This window comes from Podarcis erhardii (assembly GCF_964252035.2).
Source record: "Podarcis erhardii genome assembly, chromosome: 8".
In the NCBI taxonomy this organism is placed as follows: Eukaryota; Metazoa; Chordata; class Lepidosauria; order Squamata; family Lacertidae; genus Podarcis; species Podarcis erhardii.
This window is the reverse complement of record NC_138499.1, coordinates 41613580-41623021: the sequence shown is the minus strand read 5'-3', so window position 1 is coordinate 41623021 and position 9442 is coordinate 41613580. Positions and strand designations below refer to the sequence as shown.

At 39.3% G+C, this 9442-nt stretch overlaps 1 long non-coding RNA gene across 2 annotated transcripts in view; it reads left to right on the top strand.

Annotated features, from left to right (window-relative positions):
* The first annotated feature begins 827 nt into the window (after positions 1-827).
* The window catches only part of LOC309349143, a 57770-nt gene continuing 49155 nt past the window's right edge, over positions 828-9442 (top strand). Inside the window, exons 1-3 of one of the 2 annotated variants that reach the window (XR_014159759.1) lie at positions 828-946; positions 2594-2971; positions 5317-5360. This is a non-coding gene — a long non-coding RNA (uncharacterized lncRNA). The remainder of the gene's footprint in view (positions 947-2593; positions 2972-5316; positions 5361-9442) is intronic. The other variant, XR_014159760.1, reaches the window with a different exon arrangement.

The following is a 9442-nucleotide window of genomic DNA, read 5'->3' as shown; positions in this document are numbered from 1 at the left end:
CCAAATCAATCCATTTTACAGCACTGACTTCTAAACACCAATATTTCCCAAATTCAGTACAGAGCAGGTGAATAAAAGTACTTCAGAGCAGGCAAAAAAATTCCTATTCAACCCCAATATGGCTGGTGATCCTATAGGGAAACAGAGGGCTGGCAAGAAGGGTGAGAAAATAAAGCCAAGGTACGTAAAGTCTGTGACCATACCAATGTGTGCTCACTGCATCCTGGGTCCACCACAGCAAGGTTCCCAAATGCAGCATGGCTGGTGTGAGCAGACATAAAGGATTAGGTTAGAATGATCACATTATAACTCGTGCAAATGACCACATCATTAGTACAAAGCACCTTGTTTTTGCCACTTTACTCCCACGATGTAAATGAAATGTATTTCTATATATATCTCGTATTATACACACCAAAACGCAAATGGTTTGGAGCCATTGCTTGCTCTCCCCTCTCTTTTTCACGATTTCACATTCTACAATGTAATGACTAATTGGCTGAGTTTCCCAAGCTATTTTATGTTTCTCTTGCTCTGGTTACAAGTCGTACTAAACCAGCGTCTCCACAGGGACCTATAGACGGCCAACAATTCCAAACGCTATATAGCATTCCCCTTTGCTTCTAATGCGTAAAACATTTACGAGTAATTTTGCAAATGCATTAAGGAGGACCACCTCCCCAGGAGCCCTCCCCGTCTTCGGTCGGGCACTAACCCCTCACCTCTCACACACTGCCGGCGACCCAGTCCTTCCTGCCTGCTCCTCTCCCTGCCGCCCCCCCCCCCCCGCGCGCTCCTTCACCAGTTAGCAGCACAACTTTCTGTTTGTGCCAATGGGGCGGCCTGGCGAGACCACAATTGCTCTACTCCACAGATTGACGAGCCCTCAGATGCCGATTTACTGTACATGGCAGCCACTCTGGAGCCGAGGCACATCTGGAGTGGAGTAAGCTTACCGAGAAACAGGGGCCAGCTTTAACTGGAGCCAGTGGAACTGAGAGCAGCCGATGAAAGGCAGCTTTCCCGCCTTCCCCTTCCCCTCAGTCCCTGGGTAGATTTCCTAATGTAAACAGAGTCGATGGGGGGAAGAACACAGTAACTCTTTGCAGAATGTTTGTTGTTTAATGTGCTTTATCTACTTGAGGTCAAAATAGTGCCTTAGAAAAACAGAAGCTTTGCTTTTCACCTAAATAGCTAAAAGCCTGCGTATTACTATAGTGGTTTCTTTCTTTCTTTCTTTCTTTCTTTCTTTCTTTCTTTCTTTCTTTCAAGAGGCTGGAGTGGGAAAAAGTGGCACTTTTGTGTTTATTTGTTCCTTTTTATTATCATTTTTATTATTATCATTCATTATCCCGAACCAAATGAAAAACAAACGGTTTGTCTCTGCTAAAGTTCTCAGTGCCTCTTTTTAATGTATAGGAAGATGCTTTAACCCACAAGAAGGGTACGTATGTGTTTATTGTATGTACCATTTAAACAGTAAAAATCTAAAAGAACAAAAAGATCCGCCAAACTCATCTGTTCTGATTTTAAAAAAATAAATCCCTCCAACCCTCCATTTATATTATCTGAAAACAGAATAAAAAGATTATAGATGGAAGCTTTGTTTTACTGAACGGCAAATAACTTGTGCATCCTGGTGCCAACTGGAACTCAGGGGATTCTTAATTTCTTTTCTACATCCAGAGGATATGGTTGTTTTAATCTGTATGGACCGATTTCCTAACTGAATCTTTGAGTTATTTATTTGCTAACAATATATGAGGTTTTTAATAGCAGAATGAGAAGTTTGCATGGAATGAGAAGCTGACATCTTATTTCATAGTTAATTAAAGGGGAAGGCATATAAATGAAACAGAGGAGCTGTGGGTAGAAGAGAGAAATTGTGATAGGGGTTTCATATTACACTTCATAATCACTAAAATGAAATGGGTCAAATTTTTAAAACACTCAGCGGGCCTTTCAATTTTAATCCTACCGTATTAAAGATAATGATACAACATAAGTTTAGTCGGAACATGTTTAGGCTGGTGTTGAGAGCTGGAGGATATGGCATATTGACTGCTGTATGGAGCCCCACACCACAAATCTTGAGACCCACACAGGCATTCAGGAATCTTGTTTTTCCAATGTACCTGTTTCCTTTGCTCGCCTTTCAAATCCCATCTAAGGTTTCTCAAATGCAAAAGGATGCATTAAAAGTGTTATTTGGACCACAACTTGCTAAAGGTTTATGAGCATTGCTGCCTGACTGGTGAAATGTCATTTTAAATCAGCAATCCTGTCTATACCCACTCAGTGAATTCACTGGGGCTTTTTCTGATAAGACGTGAACAGGATTCTGCTGTTAGTTTGCACACTGCTTTTTATGTACTCTGCATCACTTAATAGGTATACTAAAAAAAGAGGAAGGGTTTGCATAAAAAGAACTCTATAGAAATTTTGTCTTTAAAAATAATGAATATAAACAAAATAATTGAACCCCTTTTGAAAAAGGAATGCTTAAATAAAAGAAGACACTTCTAATTAATTTTTAATTAAATGATTTAATTTAATTGTATTAAATTAACAGTGATTCATTTATGTTGAACAGTGTCTCAGTATTGTGACAGGAGTCTCTGCAAGCAAGCCCCCATTTCCTATTGGATGCCTGGAAGGAGGAGATCAGCAACTCGGTTGTCTGGCTTCATGAAGTACAAGAGAGTTCCTGCTGCTCCATTCCTTCTAGGAACCTCTTCCTAGTGGGTAGATGAGAACTTATCATAGAGGCCCTTGCACTATTGCAGGGGGTCTAAGAGACAAGGCTCATTGGGAGGGGCATTCAGAGGCCTTCAATCAGCAACTGTCTCAGGATTCTTGAATTGAGTGTTGCTATTCCACCTCTTACAGCTCTCAAACTGGGTGGTGGACATTTATCGCAGAGCTGCCCTACAGATAACCATTCGTGACTTGGTGGGAGGACCATCTTGCAGTAAGTGGAGCAGTAGTTAGACTCTTGCACTTAGAAGAGCTGGTGGGGCTAACAGGGATGTGAGGAAAACATTGTTTTGTCCTCATCAAGAAAAGCACACTTGTTCCAGAGGGTCCTGCAATGCTGCGTGGAGGACACTGATGTGTAAAATGCTGAGTGTGGGTGTCTGAAGAGAAACCTCTACATGCAACCAGGACCCCTGTTTGCTCAGGCATCTTGATTGTGAGGAGCAGCAAAGTCTCCTCTTCAGAGGTCCATGATCACCACATGGATGTCGTGGTGGGGCTAAAGTGGTCATATGATGGCAAGGGCAGGGCCAGCAGCACAGCCTTGCTCCTTGGTCTACACATGAGTGCCTCCTACATGAAAAAGATGTGAATAAGACTTGTGTATACGAATTAATATGATGGGTGTGTGGCCTTTTAGCCCACATGGTTTAAGCACCTCTGTCTCTGAATTACCTTCTCTTTTCAACAGCTGAAGACTTGTTCAGTCTCTGAGCACTTGTTCTAGCTCTTCTAGTCTCCACATTTGTATTGTTTGTTGAATCTTGCTCAATGCTCCACAGCGTAACCATTTTATTGGATAGAACGATATACAGCACCCTAGTAGCATGCTAGAAAAGCGTTGCTGGTGCCCCGTTTCTCCACGGGCCAAACCAGAAGTGGCAACATTTACACAGTCATCTATTGTGTGATTTTCAAAGAGAAAGTAGCACCTGTGGATTAGGTCCCTGGGCCTCCTATTTGCCTTGTGACAAAAGGGTTAATGGGTGCTACCAGGGTCCCCTGCACCTGTTATTTACTCTAAGAAAATAATGGTATCCCATCTAGTCTGGCCCCTAGTTGGAGGGAGGTGAACGGTGGCTAGGTTTTTCTTAAAGGAGAAGTATGCAGTTAATTCACTATCCCTAGATACAAAACACAGGGCACTAACACAAATATTCTTATGAACCTGAAAAGGCTGCCTACAGACCTGTGCTTGTATGCCCACTGAATAAACAGTATACAGCAGCGCAGACAGCTTTGACAGTACCAAACACCTTTTTGTGTGTTGAGTGTGTGTGTGCACGCCCACTGGATTTAAACTACCCCAAATGGGATTGGCTCTGTCAAAGCAGATGTGATAGGAATTTTATGGTCTTAGATATATGGCAACGTTCATTACCACACGTACATAGATCAGCACAGGAAAGCCAACCTGGAACCATTTTGATTCCTAAACTGAGCAAATGTTTCTCTGCATGGTCAAAATGGAAAAGCCTCCCCATTGTCTCTTCCTTCAGAAATCCTGTCTTAATCTGTGTTTGAATAAGGGTGTGAGCCTTATCATTACAAAAGACTGCCCAGGCTCCCCAAGAAATCCAATCAAGTAACCTGCCAGACAGGAAATAAACAAAGTGACAGGAGAAAACAACATGCAAATGTTCTGTTTTAGACCGCCTTATCTGAGGGGTGGTCTTAGGTTACACCCTTTCTGTAATGAATGCATAATGTTTCTGGGGGTGGTCTTGATCTAGAGGATGGGAATTTCAAAGTCTTTATAAGCCCTTGCACAGCATTTTTGGGGGTCCTCTTCCTCTCCTGCATGAGGGGAGTACCCTGTTGCAACAGATCAATAAAGATCAAGCTTACTAGCTGCTTTGCTTCTCAATATTCTCTGGTTGGCCTCTGTTATTTTCTCCTACCAATAGGGAACCTATGTAAGGACTCTATATGGGCTCTTGGATACCCCATAAGGGAAAAGGGCATATTTTTATTTACAATACAGACAATGCCATAAAAGTAAAAGAATGCTTCGGTAAAATATTCACCCCTGCCAGATATCTACCTTCTACTGCATACAGAGCCAAAAAGAAAGAAGAAAAGCTGAGCAGCAAGAAGATGAATGAGAAAAATGCTACAGATAAAAGCACAGATAATTAGGAAATATGTTGGATTTCCTGTTAGAGTCTGTAAAATTATTTAGAGCTAATCTGTGTATGTACCATTCAAACCGGCTGTTCATATGACAAGATGCTTTGAATGGATCATAGGATGAGATAATTACCTTAAAGGGCAAAAGTGATATACTATATTTGCTTTAAAAACGGATTAGATAAGCATCTAAGCCTAATGATTTATCAGAACACATTCCTCTCTGGGAGTATCTTTAAAATTGTCATCAGTACTTTCCAGCCAATATGCTTTTCTAAGCAGAATGGTACCTCTGAAGCAACAACAAAAAAAGTAATTATTTGACTCCTAATTTACATGTGGGATTACTTGAAGATTTACACAACTGAAACAACATAGTATGGATTGATTTACAGATGTAATTTTCCTTTCCTTTCTTTTTCTTGATAGGTTTTCTACTTTAGCCCACACAATCTTGGGGGTCTGAATATAGAGTAAGAATGCATTTTCCTCATAAATTGCAGACTATTTATTTCTGTGCAGTTAGATTAATAACATATATCCAAACTTAAACAGTAGGTTTATGCAAAACCACGCTTTAGCCACAAATTCTTGCCTTACCTGATTTCCCCCTCTCCAAATGGATTATACTTGCAGAAAATCTGGAAAAAAGCCATTTGCAGCCCCCTTTCCTTGAATAGGTATGCAACTCGAAATTGATATAATGCATGTAACATAAAATACCAAACAGGAAAAGGGTAAGACAAGAATAGTAGAGAGACAGGCAATAGTGATTATTCCATAAAGACTTATATTAATAGAAGAGCAGGACTTCTGAAAAGGTTGTGTCAGCCGTTCAAGAACAGATATATAATTCCTCTTCCAGACACATGATATGGAAGTACTATGACATCGCAGACACCATGGAGCCATTGATTTGGAAACATATGAAACTACTATCAGAATTTGGTTTAAGACCTCCAGTCAGTTAAATGTTTAAACATGGGTTTCAGAGTGTACAAAAACGGGAAGCATTTGCATAAATTTTGTGGCTTACAGCCATGCAAATTGACTTTGCTGAAGGTAAGTCTCCAGTCCTGAAATGAGCCAATTTATTTTGGATTGAAAAACCTTATTTAGTTGCATGGTACAGGTGTTTATAAACTTTATAAACATAGTTATTCTTTGGAAGAGATTCTGTACCATAAAGGTACACGTTCCTTTTTAACCAGGGCTTTGGTTGATTCGACTGATATCCTATGCCCTTTTAAAATGTGTTTTTTGCGGGAAGGGGGTGTCATTGGGTGTTGCTGTAATTTTGATTATGTATTTTGTGGTTTTACATTTTGATTTTATTCTGTGAACTGCCCTGAGTCCTGCAGGTATAGGGCGGTATATAAATTCAACCAACCAACCAACCAACCAACCAACCAACCAACCAATAAATAAATCACACCAGAATTGTGATGAAATGGTTGTGTGAAAGTGTGCAGATGTATTATAACTGCTCTGCATACAAATTCAGATTTTTGATGCAGCTATTAGGAATGGTGCTTACTTCTGAGTAGACATTCATAGGATTGAGCTGTAAGTCTCCATAACTTTCATTGTTGGTTTTTTTTTGTTTTTGTTTTTGCCTGTTTAGCAGCAGAGTAATTGAATTACAACTTGTCAACTGTAAACAGTATTTTGAAACAAAACAAAACAGACAGGATAATATTTCTCCAACCAAAATATGTACTTATTGCATAAATTTTCAGACTATAATTCCGTTCCAAATATAAATATCCTAAAATAAACCATGGTACATTTTAGAATAAGCACGAACTAAAACAAAGAAATTGAGAGAACCACTAGAAGAACAAAAACATAGGGAAAGGAAACCACAAAAATGGGGGGGGGGGAGAATTGGAATTGCAGGCATTAAGTAATATGCTGAGTAAGCAAAGAATGCTGTAAAGTACAACTAGGTGAGGAGAACGGAAGAAAAATACCACAAGTTTACTGTCGAATCAGAAAGTAATAAATCCCTTTAGCTGAGGCAGATTCTGTTTCCTTATTCCAGTGGATTCAGATGTGGAATTGTAAAGTGTGGTGTTATGATGCAACAGGAGTTTGATTTCTGGAAATACTGTAACTAGAGGTGGTGAGGTTGGAACTCTTATCGCTATATAAGGAAAGATCATCTGGATGAAAACCTCAGACACATTTGACCAGCGGCTGAAATGTGGACATTTTCTATGTTGTTGCGGTCAAAACCCATACATTTCAAATCCTCAGCTTAATATGGCTCTCTTTTTTTACCATTTAGAGTTAAGATATCAGCCTCTTGCTACCACATTACTACAAAGAAAACGTAGCAGTGGCTTCTACTGAACTCTATAAATATCTCCCCATTGATCTTGCTTGCAGAAATAGCTTTAATGGAAGAAATGGAACTCTATTAATACAGAGACTGATTTTAAATGAGAGTTTCTTTGATTTCAAGATGCCTCAGCTTCTGCAGGTCTGCACCAAGACACCTATCAACACAAGCTCTGCTATTCTGAGGAACACATATTGTAGAGGGATATGAATAATAGGTTAAACACGCCACAACTTTATTGAGGGAACATGAAAGGCATGTATCAGTTAAGATAAGGAGATGGTTCTCGCCCCTTCGGAAGAGTTGCCTAGGAGGACTAGCATGGATGGATAGCCAACTCACTGTCTCCCTTGCTCACTGAGCAGAACTCTGAGCTTCACTGATGAGCTGTAACCAGAGGCATAGCATGGGGGGCTTTCTATATTGTTGAGACTATATTGCGTGGGACCCCCTACCGAAGATGCATACAAGGGGGCATGAAGATTGTCGCTCATAATAGCTTATTTGCACCTGGAAAACTCGAGTCCCTGATATGGCACATTTGCTTATTGTGGCCTTGCACAGAAGCAAGTGAAGCCAGAAAGAATCAGGCAGGATACTAACAAATAGACCCCCCCAAGGGAATTGAAAAGGTCTAGACTTCAGTTTGCAGTGAAGCTCCTTGTCCCATGCATATATGGCTGATTTCTTCATTTACTAGGTATCCCTTTGCTACTTTTTAAAAGTAAAGTTTGGATTTCAGCAGAAACAATGCTGTACTCTTATCATTTTGTGAATGTTGAAATACCATAACTGTGGGAAATCAATTCAAGAATGCACAACACAACCAAATGCAAATAATTACAAAGAAGCCTGTTTCTCTTTTTTGAGTGAAAGACTTTGCAGTACAGAACGTTGACATAGAACGAGTTTTGCTTTCTAGTCGGTATTTAGAAACCATGATAACAGTGAGAACCAAGAAACATGTAGCTCCAATCTGGTAGTCTGTGGTTGGAAAAAAAAATCACAGGTTATTGCACTGCATGATGTCTGTGGAACACAGAGAGTAATAATAATAGAATAAGAGAATTAGTGAATTGGAAGGGAACAAAAATGTCATCTAATTCAGCCCCCTGCAATGCAGGAATCATGTATAGTAACATTTTAAAAATGGCATTAAGAAATAAAAGTTATCAAATGACAATAATTTGGCGAAATTGAGAAATTCCTAGGTAGTATAATAAACCCTAGTGTTCTTACCACAGGGATGTGTAGCCTTTGCTATATCCTAGGAACAAAGCCTCAACCAATCCAATTGTGAAGTTAAGGTTTATATTTGCAAGAATATTTGCAGTATCTATGCTTCAACTTCTTTATCATCAACTTTGTATAGCAATGGTTTTGAATGAGTGTAATAAATAATGTACTGTCATTGACTTTGGGTTGTTACCACAGACAGTTTACTTGGCTTTTTCAGCATTTGGAAATGGTATTTCTCACCTCCTCCACACAAGTCTTTTCACCCTCCTGCCAAGATTTTGAAAGGGAAAAATAACTTCATTTTGGTTTGAGGTGTTTCAGAAGTTATTTGAGGAGAAGCATAGCTGGCTACTTGCAGGAACATTAGAAGTCAGCTATGTAGTTCATTTCTAAACACATTTTGGGATGAATTTGTACAAACCCTGGGAAAGGGATGCTATCAAAAATGGACACATTTTGAACTGCCCCCCCCGAATTTAACAATAACAGCAGCATTCCCAGGTGTCTATGCAGCATATTAAATAAATATTTAGCGGAAGGAAAAGAAACAAACATGTCAAGCAGACAGATGGATTACGAATCTATATGTTTAATGGTTTGGTTTCTTTTAACATTTAGTTTAGAAATCAAGTTGCCATTCATGTACTTCTAACATAGATACAGAATTACAGTGAATAGTCGATGTGCTTCATTGTTACTAGGGTGAAATTTAGCAATTCTCCATTAGCTTTTATATGATAGCTTGACAGGCAAAGACTTGATGCTTTCGTATTATAGCTCTTTAGTCTGGAATTGTCATCTATTATTCACTCTTTTTAAATGAAGAATCCAGATGACACTATTCTAGTGTTTTTTTGAATATTTTTTTCAGGCTAGTTTTTTAAAATAATTGTTCACTTGCAATGTAATTGCAACGCCAGACTGCCCAGTGAGGATTGTAAAAGTACTATTTAAAGTTTTCAGGGCTACTGT